Here is a 15,576-nt window from a genome sequence, read left to right as displayed (position 1 = left end):
TATTGTGTCATTGTGCAGGCTTGAGTTATAATATTAAATAGAAGAAATCAGAAATTATATCAGTTTGCCATAGTAAGAGCCATAATGCAAAGTTAATGGTGAGAGTTAAATCGAAGGAAAAGGTGGAGAAATTCACAAATTTGGAGGCCAATTCTTGATAGTGAAAGGCTTGCAGGTGATTTTGGGCATAAACTTTTTGAAATATATAAGTCAATTAAATAATAATTATAATGAAAACATCATCTATATAGAAGTGAAACAATAAAATGAAGTCATCATTTTAATATTTTCCATGCGATAGATAATACAGTGAATAAATTTGGGAAAATGAAAGCAGTATATCTAAAATAGAGGCTTCCATTGCAATAATTTGTGTATTTTCTAGTTTATATTGATGAAAAGAAAATACAAATGGCACTAGTTTTCTTGAAAAAGAGCCCTGATTCATAGTTGATATTGGGAGTAACAGTTAAGAAAAAGGGATGAATTTCTAAGCAAATCGTTAAAAGTGAAGGGCTTGTAGATGATTTTGGGTATACAATTTTGGAATTAAAAATCACATAGTTGATGAAAATTATAACAAAATTATGTGGATCTGTAAATATGAAAAGAATTCATGATTGCAATATTTTACATGTGATGGGGCATACAGTGAATAAATTTAGGAAGCTGAAAACTATATATCTAAAGAAGAGAGGCATCCATTGTAGGAGTTGGTGTATTTCCCAGTTTATATTAATGAAAGGAAAATATAAATGGCACTAATGTGCTGGAGAAAGTGCCATAATGCAAAGTTGATATTGAGTGACAGCTAAGAAAAAGGTGGAAAAATGAGTCAATTCATAAGAAAATCCTTGAGAGGGAAGGATTTGCAGGTGATTTTGGGCACACAATTTTGGATTTAGAACTCATATAGTTGATGAAAATGATAATAAAATCATGTAGATGTGTATATGAAAGGAATTCATTATTTCAATATTTCACATGTAATAAAGCATACAGTGTGTAACTTCAGGAAACTGAAAGCAGTACACTTAAAAAACATAGGCTTCCATTGTATTAACTGGTATATATTTTACAGTTTATATTAATCAAAAGAATAATTAAATGGTACTAGTTTACCAGAGAAAGAACCATAATGCAAAGTTGATAGTGAGAGTAACACCTAAGAAAAAGGTGGATTTACAGGTAAATTTAGAATCATATTCTTGAAAGCGAAAGGCTTTAATCTGATTTTGGGTATAAGATTTTGAAAATATAACTCAAACAGTCATTGAATCCTATGTTAAATACCTCTAAAAGTGTAATTATGAAAGAACTTATATCATTGTAATAGTTTGTACTTTATTTAGTAGAATAACAAATTAATATTTTGATTTGAAACTTTACATTATGGAATGATGAGAACATTGGAAAATGTTTTGTTAGATTGAATTATTTAAAATAATTGATTAGTTTGAACTCCTATATTCTTACAAAACGTTATAAGATCCCACAAAAAACAAGCTTCGCTTGTAAAGAAAGGACGGCAAGTACATAAATCGTCCATCGTAAACAATATAGTGAAATAAAATATTCCAATTGAAAAAATTAGTGAAATCCAAATGCTAGGCAAGTATTTATTTTTACTGTGGGAAAAATTAAAATTTCGAAAAAGAAATAGTAACATAAACAAGTTACTTGCCGGGGGCCCTTTCTGTGCAATGACATTAAGTAGCTACATTTTGGAATTAGGAGAAGCAACGCTTTTATTGTATGATAGTGACTTACGTATGAAAATTACGGGCCCCCGGCAAGTAACTTGTTTATGTTACTATTTCTTTTTCGAAATTTTAATTTTTCCCACAGTAAAAATAAATACTTGCCTAGCATTTGGATTTCACTAATTTTTTCAATTGGAATATTTTATTTCACTATATTGTTTACGATGGACGATTTATGTACTTGCCGTCCTTTCTTTACAAGCGAAGCTTGTTTTTTGTGGGATATATATTACTGTATGCATATTTGGCACACGAACCACTGCTCATTCGACAAAATTTGCACGCTCATTTCCGTATATCGTTCCTTCGCCACAATTTTCCTCGCTTTAATCCAGACGAATCTGCGTCATCGCGCAGCGTCACATGGAAATGTGCGCGATTCGACTATAACCGCAAGCAAAAATAATCGCGATCGCGTCGATGCTCCACACCGGTAGGAATTTCACCGATGCATAAATCGAGCGGACGATCGATAAATTATCCGTTTAATCAAATAAATTTGATTCGGAGAACTACGCATTTTCCTCGGGGGCCGAGTCAATGGATCCTTGGTAGCGCGAATAAATAAGCCAAAGTGCTGGCTTGGCGAATAAAGCGAAGCGAGCGACGATAAATTGGCGGTGAGGATGAGGCGAGGCAGGAGGATTTATCGCGCATAAAAGTGAAATAAAAGTGAACGAGCGAAACAATTAAATCTGCTCGATAAAGATGCACTGTGCGGAATTGCGTATCGGTGTGCTTATTCGTTGGCTCGCTCGGACCACGGTATAATACGGGGCAATATCTCGTGGAGAGTCGATGAATCACTTTTACGCTTTCCGTCATCGAGCTACCGTGTACCGCGCGCCGTGCGCAGGCGTCGACGACAACGGCTCGCACAGTACGCGCGCGAACTTTGCCGCAGTTTATTATTTTCCGTCCACGCCACGCCGCGCGCGCACCAGCTGCGAAATTCTTTCCCAGTCCCGTTTCGAATATGCGACACTGACCTTCGTTCTGGCCCGCTGCAGCATTTTCGCGATGGACGCTGAATCGAAATCGCGGGCAAAACTTTGGCGCAGTGGTATACATACAACGGCGAATAAATCAGCTAGTAAATAAACTTTCTCGGCCACTGCCATGCCTCGACGGATCCGCCGCTCGTTGCTCGAGGCTGCGCCTGGCCAGCTTCTGGCTCGCGCGAGCGACGCGTGGCCTTGAGCCTGATACTTGGAGCACATCGCGAAAATTACCTCGGTCACGCTAAATCACTTTTCACCTTTTTCATCCTCTCATCGCCGGATTCTTATCATTTTGCAGTTTACTTCCAAGCAGAAAAATCCTTTCAAATTTCACCTCTTCTAAAATTAGATCTTTGCTCTGTACGATACATGTCTTAAAGGAGATATCGTTATCATTTTTCATTGTATCAGCGAGAAAAAAGCTGCTTATCGAACCGGAATTCGCCGGTTTTCTTCTATATATATATATATGTATATAATAGAGAATTATAATTATTCGCTTTGTGAGTTATATTGTATGAATATTATTTTTACGCGATGAAGCATCTGTCCAATCCTAATTAATCTCAAGGAGCAACGAGTGCTATAATAAGAGAGTCGAAGGAAGATGCACGCGAGGGAGTCAGATTCACGTCCGGATTGCGCGATTTTGCGTAGAAAAACGGAGGAAGCCGGAGAGAAGCAAGCGTTATCGAGAGTCACGCCGTTTCTCGGCTCGTGATTGGTCGGCGGCCATCGGCAGACTCGGCAGACCCGGTGTCGCCGCGGCGTTACGTCATTCCCGCCTCGCCACGCAACGCGCATACGTATGTACATACATACAACACTGGTGTAGTACACGTATAGAGAGCCTGAGAGAGAGAGAGAGAGAGAAAGAAAGAAAGAAAAATACACAAACATAGGAGAAACGTGGAGGTAGGTGTTCGCCAGCCAATCGGTACCACGCGAGCGAGTCGCGACGCGAGGACACAGGAATCGCGCATGCGTCAAGAAAATCATCACTGCATGCGCGGACCTTGAATAACCAATGACTTATTATTTTTCATCGCAAAGATCTACCAGAATGTTTGGAATTCCATTTTCTAATACTTCTCGTCAACGATTCTTCCTCCTCCTATACGTACGTTCACACAAGCATCTCGATGCAAATCTTCGCACGTTTCTCGTATACAAATATTTTCGTAGTCGAGCAATTTTTTTTAGAGTCAATAACATTGGAATTTGTGTACTTGGTAGGTTATACAGAGGACTTGTCGAAAATCATGTTGAATTTTGATGGTCGCGTCGGTCAGGAAGATGGACGATATAACACAATAACGCAGTAAAAGCACGACGATGACACGACGAAGCTCGTTAAGTCGACGACGAGCATTAATTGGATCGGTTTTCCAGTTAAAATACCCTGGCACGGGCGCGTGTTTCTGCTTTCGTAAAATGTTCGCTTATTAAAGTACTGGACGCTCTCTTCGGAGAAATTCATACGTACGTTACGCCGTATGCAAGGGCCAAATAATGAGTGGTCGTTGCAGAGAATTTCCGAAAATCGTGCAACCAGTTGGAACGAGCGAATGGCGACTGTCAGAAATTTACAGAATTATTTCTTTTATATTCTTTTCGATCACCGGAATATCGCACGCGTAATCGGTGTAATAACGAAAATACTGAAAAAAGCCATTTTTCAACGCGTCAGTCAGTCGCTGCGTTCCTGGAGTTTCCAATTTTTCAAGAGTTAAAAATTTCGGAATTCGTTTGGAGCGCCGCAACTTTGGAGTGGAAAATTTTCCGCGCTCTCTCGCTTGCATAGCCTTAGGGCCGTGCTCGGATTCTTCCGTCGAACGAGGTACGAGTCACTTGGATTTTCTGGCATGCCGAACCAATGTTCCTCTCGCTTTTTGGCTACCGAGTTATGCATCTTCGATGCTCATGCCAAAAAGTATTTTTAAAATGGGCTTAACGGTGGAGTAATAAGACTTGGTTTTTTGGAACGCGTTTTATTTTTGCCCGTCACCACCGAGCGATGAAAATAATACGGTATTTGCGTAAAATTATTCCCCCTGCATCATCCTGCCTATTCCCGATAAATTACGAGTTTATTTACTTCGTCATCATGCATTTTCTATATATATTATAAATTCGCGCTTGAATTTACCAATCTAGACGCATCATTTATTCCTCTCGCTACTTTTAAGGATGCACGAAACTCTCTCTCTCTCTCTACATATATATATATATATATATATATCGTTTCAAAACGATCAACCGCGGATACTATACAAACTAGCTTTATCAGCCGCAGACTTCGCATTCCCCTTTTGCTATCGTAGAAAGATAACAGATTAGATAATGCTTATATAGTTTCGACGAGAACCATATTTTTTCGCGGAAAAAAAAACTGTACAGATTAAAACGTCTCTCCCTCCCCTCTCCGCGTGGATTAAAATTAGTAAATATACACGTTTATTTATAATCTCTGATTTTTTCCAGATAAAAAAATTTCCACGCAGAGAAAAAATTCTCTGAAAAAAAAAGAAAAATAGAAAAATGAAACATTGCTATTGAGAAAACAGTAGTTAAAATATATCGAAGAGTCTTTAAAGCCATTTGTAAAAGTTCTTTATTAGTGTCGTAATAGGATTATTTATACCTATATATATTTATGGTATACATTTGCGAGTTGGTTTAATGCAGAGAAGCAATAAGAGACAGCAACTGTTGCAATAAAGCGTTAATATCGAATATCATTTCTCCATTGGAGTGTAACAGCTGGTGGTGTATTAATTTCCCGGAGAACTAAAGCGAGCGGAGTATTAGGAATGGTTAGTTCGGATGGCAACAAACAGCTTTATCTATCGGCCCCTGGCATTCGAGTCATCGGATAAAGCAGTTAATAAAGTCCACTAAGCATGAGGCAGGCAGCGGATGAAACTGCAACGATTACATAAAGCCGATTGGATCCTTGGCTCGCGGAGCGAAGACGGGATGGTGGAAGAAAAGGTCTGTGCGCGCGCGAGCGAGTTAATGCATCTAACTCTCGGGAAAAGGAATTTCTGCGAAAGAAGCCGGTAATAAATAACTACCGCGAGAGAACACCAATGTACGTATAATTCTTTTAATGACATTCGATTGTCGAGTGACTCATCGCGAGTTGACGACTCTCGAGGATGGCGGAAAACCGATCGCGTCGCTGCAATGATGAATAAAGTGCCTCGTTGATAATTATTCCGCGCGCTATGGCGAGAAAAGACATTATGTAACGGTACGACATTTCTACTGTACCGTTTCGATAATCTACCGGCGGGTAAAAAATAATCGAGTCACCGGATCGAGAGAAAAAAATTGCAATTTGTCCAACAGTCAACGACGATGAGTATAGTGCAGGCTGCGGCAATATAAGGGGGTATATAGATAGTGGAGGAGTGCAGTTTTTTCGTTGGCGATTAATTCATGAGAAAGTGGAGGATTCTAGGATATAACGGACGGCAATATATATACATATACTGCATGCATGTAGTATAGTTCTTGAGAAGGACGGCGTTAAGGAATTGATATGATAATTTGACGCTATGTCCGTTGTTGCATAAACCTAATCGATGCTCCATATGTTATTGCGTACTTGGGCTGTAATTGGCCAGCTGTAAAAAATCGATGGACCATTCGTGGGAGATCGAGCCTGAGGCCCATCGCTGAAAGAGTCCAAAGAAACGACGACTTTCGTCCCTGCAGTGTCACACGACTCGATCGTTACGTAAAGCCGCAGTTTCGAGCGTTGTCCGTGCATGTTTGTCCAAGCGTGGAACAGCTGACGATGACTACTATACACACACACACACACACATATATATATATATACGAGAATCTCGAGCACTTTGCTCGAAAAAACGTAATCGTGCGCGACCAATGAAATTTTACTACTCAACATCCCCCTCGAACCCTGTACCCTCCCCATTAGATGCAATCGGCGATGTGCCCCGTCCCTTCATCGTCGGCCGATCGATATTTTCCATCTCCACTTGAATATGTAATAGTTCAAATCACTGTGCTACATAAAACCCATAAAAATACTCGCACGAATCGATAAAAAAACAATCCATCGAGAAACGTGCAATACTCGTGCTAGAAATCGAACGATAATTTATTTATCGTACTGCTTTGCTCCAATTATTAGTATTATATAGCAGCATCGTGGTTCGAGGGGCAAAGTAGTATATATTTGTTGAATTTGTAATTGAAGTAAAAAAGGATTTTTCCATTCTCATATAATTTACGACTTGTTAAAGAATTTTTTCCCTCCGGTTATCGATAGTTGCATTTAATTTTTTGCACGTGACTATAGCTAGCGCGCCTTATGCAAGTAATTATGGGTCGGCGTGTATAAGCAAAGCAGTCGGTTTCCAGTTGAGCCAGATTATCGTCCGGTCGGCATAAGTAATCCGGTTGGAATAATAAAAATGGCGCGCGAAAAGAATTTCCAAGCGAAGGTCCTCCGTAAGCTAAATTTCTAACGAACGAGTTATTTCTACGTCGAAGCTTGTTTACCTCGCGGCTTTGACACACGATAATAAAACAAAATAATATTTATGCGTTTATATAACCGCGTCAGCTCGCGTTGGAAAAAGCATAAAATTTCCAATAGCGAACAATAGCTTTTGCGGAATACCTAGGGAACAATTTGAATTGGAAAAATGATCGAGTGTGAGCCAACTAGTTTAATAGGACAGTCACGATAAGATTCGCAGCACCGAGTTTCGCAAGGACGGGCGCTTCTCTTATGTTCCCTCTCCAATTTGGCAAGATATAATTTGTTGTTTGCTTCGAAGCCTATATAATTGCTAGAGGCTTGTGCTTGCTTCATTGACTAGCTATCGATGACCTTGACGGTGCAACGACACGAGGCTTCTGTTTTTCGTCGATGCGAGTGTCAGCGTCCGTGTGTCTGTCTGCTCTGCACTCTGCAGGCTTATCTTTACGTTAACGTTGCACGTGTACCACCAACACAGACCAGCCGGGATTCGAGTGATTTTACGGAAGACGCGTTAATAGATGCGGCTATAGATAAGGAGACGCTCGAGCAGACAACGCGGCACCGCAACCATCACGAATCAACGTGATTCAGCCGCGAGTCGTCTGCAATGCGAGGCGCAATAATTGCAGCTTATCGAGCAAATTATATCAAAACAAAACGCTGCTCTTTCGCCAATTAGCCAATTGACGGAGAGAAAAAAGAATCGAGTGGAAGAATAGAGAAGTACAGCGAAGAAAAACCAATACACCAATCGAGCATGATAATTTATCACAGATTCGAATCGTTGACCCAGATTTCGCGTACCGAGAAAAATAATTAAACGCCCGCAGCCTTGATAATTTAATCGTCGAGTGCAAAGTCAACGTCCCCCCACCTCCCCCCTCTTTGCGTCAATTGACAGCCGCGGATATATAGTTTATGAATTATTTATCTTTCACCGAAAAATAATGTAAAATCTTCGATGCTCGTTTGCCACAGGGAGAATTTCGTTATCTGTCACATGGCTCTTGACAGTTTTTACGACGAGTGTGATGTAAACATTTGCCACAACGTCAGCTTCGCGCGCCAACTCCAGCCCCGGCAAAGAAATAAGGCGATGAGACTATATAATGTGCGGAGTCAGAGGTCAAGTTGGATGAATTCGAGACAAATAAAGCGCAGACTCCGCCTTCGTGGTGCACGTGTATACTATATATTATAGTATTAGGAAAGTTATGTTGGTGTTTAAATACATTTTGGCCTGGGGGAGGCAGTGGTGGTGCTTCGAGTTTCTCGACCCAACCCCCCTAACTGGTGAATTCAAGCTAGGATTTTAGGTTCCACAGCGAGAGTCGTGCTCTACCCCTGATGACTATTTTCTTGTTATCCAAATTTTTTTTAGAATTTAGATCAAGAGGGGGGGGGTTGGGCATTGGTGAGAATCCAGTCCGATCTCTGCTCGACTGTCTATAATGTTTCCTCTCTTTCACTTTATTTCATTCCTTTCCCTCCATCAAGATTTATTCTTCACGAATCCTTCTTTTTGTACTTTTTCCAATGGAAAAATTTTAAATCTCATTTTCCATTAATTTTTACCTAAGAAAAACAAACCTAGACTCAAATAAGGCATGATCATTTATCTGAATTTAGTTCGGAACAGTCTGTTATTTCTCTCTACTAGAATTCTTATCTTTCTCTTCGATTAACTCGCTTTCTTCGCTGCTCCTATAATTCTTTTCCTACTGCACCCTTCTTTTCTTGGACAATCGCTTTTTCTCTTTTCATCAACCCCGAATCTCTTGCAGTATCTCCTACCCCCCACCTTCCACACACCAGTTAATTTCCCACTTCCCTCGTCTCGTCTGACCCGCCCTCTCACTTACTCTCCCTTCAGAATTTCTGTCATTCCATTCCCATGCACGTCTACGCGTGGCTGGAACTGAGGTTACGCAACAGGCTGATCCAATGTCAAGGCTGAAAGTTGCAGGAGCGTGGACGCTGCTTCCATTGGTTACTCGCGCGAACCAAGTGTTTCTATGCGAGCATTTCACACGTCCTTATATATATATATATATAAGACACCTCACAGTTTGACACAGTCCCATCTCCTATCAACCTTCGCTACCCTTTGAATCATATCTCTCTTTATCTCTCCCAAATCAAACAATCTTTCTATATATACATATTCCCTGCTATACCCAATAACAAAATTCTCGATCCAAGCTTTTCCCCTGCAAGAAACCCTCCTTCTTCTACTCCACTGATAAAAGAATACACAAGAGTTGGTTAAAAACCAACGAAGAAACTTTCTCGAGGTAACGTTCCAAACACACGCTGCTTTTGTATTATATCATTCCAAGTTGTGGGACGAGATATGCCACGACGTATACACACGAGAGGCAATGAAATAAATTTCCTGATGCAACGCAATAGTATCTGATTCGCAGCAATGCGTTATTGTAAGGCGTCGCGCGGATGATAGTGGCTAAAGTTGAAAGTGATTAAATCACTGTCACTTCCTCGGGCCGTTTAACCCCGGAGCAATGACGCATGCGCGATGATGACCCAGTCACTTATTTTAACGTGCCATACTATGCTGCAAAATAGCTCTTCGGGCTGGCTCGATGATAAAAGATACTCGAGGATGATTGGTCTTGAAATCGGGATCGGCGAAACTCGTCGTGTCGCTTTGCTTCATAATCGAGCTGCGAATGCTGAAGACGAGCCTCGAAGAATTCCACTGATCGTGTACTGTACCTTCGACTATTTACTCGTTTACCGATTATAATTCTTCTTGTCTAGACACGTAGCCGGCTTGCATGCCAATTGAAATGTTATACAACTCGGCAGAATTTTTCCTCTTCACTCATACACGTTGCACAAATTTTTTCAACCAATGAACAATTTTTCACTGCAAAGATCGACAAAATTCATTGATGCTACGAGTTTTCTTCATTATCGTATAGCGAAGAGTATCGCTCTTTGGTTGAAATATTTTCTTCTTAATTTATCCCCTTCGCAATTACGTTAACTCGCGTTAATTATCGCGATTCTTTTTTCCCGCATCACCGCTACGCTTTTCGCTTTTATCGCTGGGTTATCGTCTTTATGAATCGAATGTCGTCTAACGATGCTCGAACGATAATAATCAAGATTGTTTTCGTCGAGTTTTCCATGGCCAAACAATGGAGGACTGTTTTATCGAAGAAATCGCGGTGCGTGTTTTTTGTAACGATTCGTCGAGCTTCAGTTTCGACGCTATTGGTAAATAAAGACCAAGTAAAACGGATCGGGGAAAATGAGATGATGCGAGAGTCCGTGAGCGCGATGCTTCGATGAACAAAGGAAAACTATTTTGGGCCGTCCGTTTCATGGAAGTGACCCCGCAATGGCACATGTTGTACATACGCTCCCTTCGTATTTGGGTCGCGCGAAACGCATGCCCCCCCCCCCCCAAACCATCAACTCAAACCCCAAACCGCGTAGATTTCCGTAAGCTTCGTCTCCGCATTTAGTACGCGCCCATCAAAAACTCTGAAATCCCCAAACATTGGTCTCTCTCTCTCTCTCTCTCTCTCTCTCGCACACTCGCACACCTTTATTACTCAAACTCACCCTATATAAAATATCCAATTTTTCACCTATACTTATCTCCGTCGTTAAACGAGAAAAAAGTTTAAGAGAATATCGCTTTACCTCGATAAGAAAAACGTGAAAAAATTTATGCTTGTGCAATAAGATTTTCGCTCGCACAAAGAACTCTCTTTGTACGGGACTTGCAGGGTGTGTGCAACTATCGCCAACAGGTGCGAGGCTTATCAGTGTCTCCTATCAGCCGTAGAGCGCGTGCATTCGAGTACGTATCTGTCCTAGACTAGAATTTATTGACTTTATACCGATCTACAGGCATATGTAGCTCGTACAGCGTTCGCTCGCACTCTCCTACAAAGCTATTTATTCAAATATACGTTTTTCATCAAGAGAGAGAGAGAGAGAGAGATACATATATTATATATATCTATCAGATACACCAGTGAAATGAAAATCCTACAAGACAAAAATTATATCCTGGCTGGAGAGTTGCCTTCGGACAGATAAAAATATAAATGAAACTCAAACTGAGAGCGTGTATAACCTTGAGATGAAAGTCTTGATAAAATTTCGCTCGATTGGAAGCTCTGGAACGGTGTAAAAGTCACACGTGGATCTGGTTTTTGTTTTTAATTTTCAAGTGGACGATTACAAAAGAGAAAGAGAGAGAGAGGGGGGGGGGGGGTACAATTACGCGATAAAGAGAAATGGCCTTATAACGAGCTAACAGTATTCGCCGCGAGTATATCGTGGCTATATATATAATGCTGAATTACTGAATCGCCAGATGAGGCTGCGGTCAGGCAGGCACGCGCGAGACACTTGAATTATACAATGTTCTTTTATGCAGTTGCGTCGCCGGTCCATAGGAAGAGCGGCTGCACATGCACGTATAGTGCGGTGGTGTAGAAGAGCGCGCAGCTCCACGAAATCAACGGCAAAAAGAAGCCGGGCGAAGTAGTATTAAGGTAGGGGGGAGGGCGGTAGGCCAATCGAAACTAGGTCGTTCGATCATTGCCGACTTGCCGAGTCTAACCTCGCTTGAACCTTTTCCACCGGGGCCCCTCGAGATGCAGCCTGCGTCCGGTTCGCGCTGCCGTCAATCGGTTAGCGAATGCAGACTCGATAATTATCGCTAGACGAGTTTTATACCCCCGCTAATTAATACCATTTCTCATGCGCATAAATATTGTTTACCAAGCGAGCAGCTCGCATTATCGGAACGATAAAAATTGTTGTTCCACAGTGAATCATGTGTAATTATGCAGCGAATTCTTTGTTGTTTCGCGATGTCAGCCGAGCCACGAGGATTTCAGAGCTTAAGCCAATTTTATCGTCGAGCGACTATATCGTTCGCGTTGAATTACGTCGATCGGATGTCGTTAGAGGTCATCCGACGAGTGTGCTTCGTTATTTGGAAAAATAAAAATCGTTGACACTCGGTAAAGAAACGCGTGGCCGGCGGACTTGGAGAACAGTTTAAGCGCTTTTTAATACGCCGCGGACTATATAACGCGATTAAGAGGATCGGTTATCGAGTGGAATCTTTGTCGAAGCGGTGTGCACCGTAATGCGATCGTACCGAGGGTAAGCGCAGCGTTGAAAATAGAATCGATAGGGATCAACAGACTCGGCTAGTAGGTCTTCGCGCAGTTTTATCAATGAAATACTTATATATTAACTGGGGCTAGAACTATATATATTCGTCTGAACTTTTCTGCTCTATAATCACGAATAAAATAGCGTGCGACGTGGAGTTGCTGCATAAATCCGGAAACTGTGGCAGTAAAACTTCCTACGTAACGTGATATATTCTCTATAAGGATAGAAAAAATTCGATAATGCTTGTGCGAGATTCGCGTAGATATGGGAATAACGATTGGTCGCTTCATAGAAAATTGCTACTCGCGCACGCATATATATAAGCGAGCTTTCGCGTGGAAAATGGAACTTTGCAATTTGGCTAATTATTTAATTAGAAATTTTATAACGACGAGGGTGATTGGTCGTGCCGCGGTTAAACTGGAAAAGTGGAGATTCGCCTTCCGAAAAGTAACGTACAGAGTTGAATGGCAGGTAAGCGGGAACGGTTTTCACGCGTAAACGCGAAACGCGCGCCGCGTTACGACGAGGATATCGTGTTGGCCTACGGTTAGCGTGCTTCTAATCCACTTAGAGACGCCGCGCGCTCGATACACGGAACGGAATGCTGCTACCACTTTTAACAGCGGATTCAACAGTAAAATCTATTTCTGACTAGCTGTTGCAGCTAACGATGATCCCTCGCTTTTCTACCAGGACTCTGATATTCAGTCCGATCGACAAATATTCTTCGAACCCTTTTAAAAAAATATATTATGCATGTATATATATATATGTTAGTGAATTCTCTTCACAAACATATCTTTATGCTTCATCTTGCAGTATTTTAGTCTCACCGCTGTTTTTTTAGTATAAGGTATAAGAAGCAATAAGCTTTGCGAAATAACGGGTCGTCTACCATAAGCGTCGAGGAGTCTCGTATAGGAATCCGCAGTGGTTTATGGCGATATAGAGCAAGAAAGATTTGCTTTTGGTGCCGTTGTCCCGAGGCTGGATCCTGGTGCATCGGTGCGTCAGTTATGCAGCCTGTTCGAGGTCAAACGGTCGCTCGGCCATTTGGAAATTTGGGTCAGCCAGAGCGGCGGCCGCGGAGCGAGTGAGCAAACACCTGCGGGGCACCGGCTGCAATTCTGCGATTCGCCCCATTTTCGGACACCTAAGGACGTAATTCGCGAGCCATCGGGTGCCATCGACCGCGGAGAAAGTGAATTGCTCGATGAACGGGACTCGTGCACCATCTTCTCGCTTTTCCTCGACAATTCTCCTCACCCACACGTCTCACAATTTTAATTATATATATATATATATATATACATATCCTGCAACTAATTTCTCATTAGCAGCTCGACTTTATCGTACTCTCCTCTCACTCTATCTCATCTTGCCTAATTTAACCGATAACCTTTAATTGCACTCTTATCACTACCAAGCCATACATTTATTCCCGACGTCTCTTATTTTGGACAAAATCTCGACTTGGAAGAATCGGATTTTAACGATTCGAGCCGCTGCTTCGTGCTATAATTAAGCTTTACCGGCAGCCTTGGAGAGATTATATCAGTTGCTTTCTACGTTCAACTTTCTAGTGAAATAAAAAGGAAGTTGATCCAGCAGTTTATATACTCGTTCGTATGCATGCATATACGTATAGTTTCGTGCCTAATGAAACAGAAACCATATATTACGTAATAGCGAAAACTACTTGCACTTGGGTCATTGATTGCAGACAGAACTGGAGGTCACGTGACATTTTTCTTTCGCGGTTATACTTGACATTGAAAAGGTTAGCTCGTTAATTAACGCCTCGCTGCTTCTTCTTTTCCTTTTTCTTCTTCTTACACGTGACTTTAATGCTTTAAACATGTTTTTTCTTAAGGCTGCAGCTCTTTGTATCGAGAGTACCTCTACTTTTAGCAATGAGGAGTAGTCAAGGTGGCTCGTGACGTCACCGAGCCTACCGATTTTAGTTGGCACATGACGAAGCGATAATAAGACTTTAATCGGATAACACTACATGATATACGAGAGAAAATAATAATAGGTTTCTTTGATCGATTAATCGACAAAAATCATTTTTCTTCACGGATTTTAGTGCTGATTAATTGTGGAGAAAGGTTCCAGAACCAATCCATGCCTGTGCATTTTCTCCTCTCCCACAGCGTTAATATGCGTTCTGATCTCTCAGGCATGAATGAAAAGTGGATTATACAAACAGGATAACATTAATTCTATATAGTTGGAAGAAAATCAGCAAATATTCTTCGAATTTTATGACAAAATTTCTGCTCTTTATATTTCCACGAACAATTGCCATGGGTATTTCAGTCTAAATATAATCCTCGATACACGCCAGCCGAAAATTTCTTTTTCCAAAAATAATTCACAAATTCCCCGTTAAATTTTCCACTGCGAATAGACTTAATTGAAAGATTCTTTTTTCATGAGACCTCGTCAGCTGTTGCGCTGTAAATCTTTTGAAAGTCCGAGGGAACCTTTTCTCTTTTCTTCCAATTCAAAGTTTTCCATAGTGATAAATAAAATATTGAGCGGTACCTGTCTATATCGTACGTCTCTCGCGCACTTTTGCTATTTTCTCCTCGGTGTCAGCTCTCTTCTTCCACGCGAGGAAAGTTTTACGCAAGGAAATCGGAAAATGGGGAAAAGAGCTGGTGAAAAGAAAAGTTTTTCGAGGTAATATGAATTTATTGTCCAGGCTATTTTGCAACGGTAAACATCCTATGTATAGGTTCTCCAATTTCTGGCGTGTTTTTGCTCGCAAGGACTTTGGAAATAGCGCAGCGGAAACAAGGCTCGCTCTTTACACCGGATATCTCTACCGACCGCCATCGTCGACAATATATATATGTCCACAAATAGACGCAAAGTTTCCATCGCCTCAGTTTTCACGCGCTCAGCGATAGCTATACCAGCCGTATTGCGCAGCATTTCATCGTTAGTAAATATTCCTTTGGAGCTACGCAAAATTCTATTAATCCTCTCGCAACTCTCGCACGTCTCGCGAACCAAGCACAAAATTCAACAATTCAAACAACAAAGGTCGAACACATTGAATATACGAATTTTCCCTCTACCGTTTTCAATTTAAATTGCTTCGTTG

General features: G+C 41.2%; 1 protein-coding gene across 1 annotated transcript in view; it reads left to right on the top strand.

Moving 5' to 3' along the window:
* The window catches only part of LOC136777179 (uncharacterized), a 44,696-nt gene that overhangs the window by 18,529 nt on the left and 10,591 nt on the right, over positions 1-15,576 (top strand). The gene's annotated exons all lie outside the window — the stretch shown is intronic.

This window comes from Prorops nasuta, unplaced genomic scaffold (genome assembly GCF_024137725.1).
Source record: "Prorops nasuta isolate Cenicafe-Biocafe unplaced genomic scaffold, Cenicafe_Pnas_1.2 PNAS00002, whole genome shotgun sequence".
NCBI lineage: Eukaryota > Metazoa > Arthropoda > Insecta > Hymenoptera > Bethylidae > Prorops > Prorops nasuta.
The sequence above is the reverse complement of the archived record's forward strand: the minus strand, read 5'-3'. Positions and strand labels throughout refer to the sequence as shown.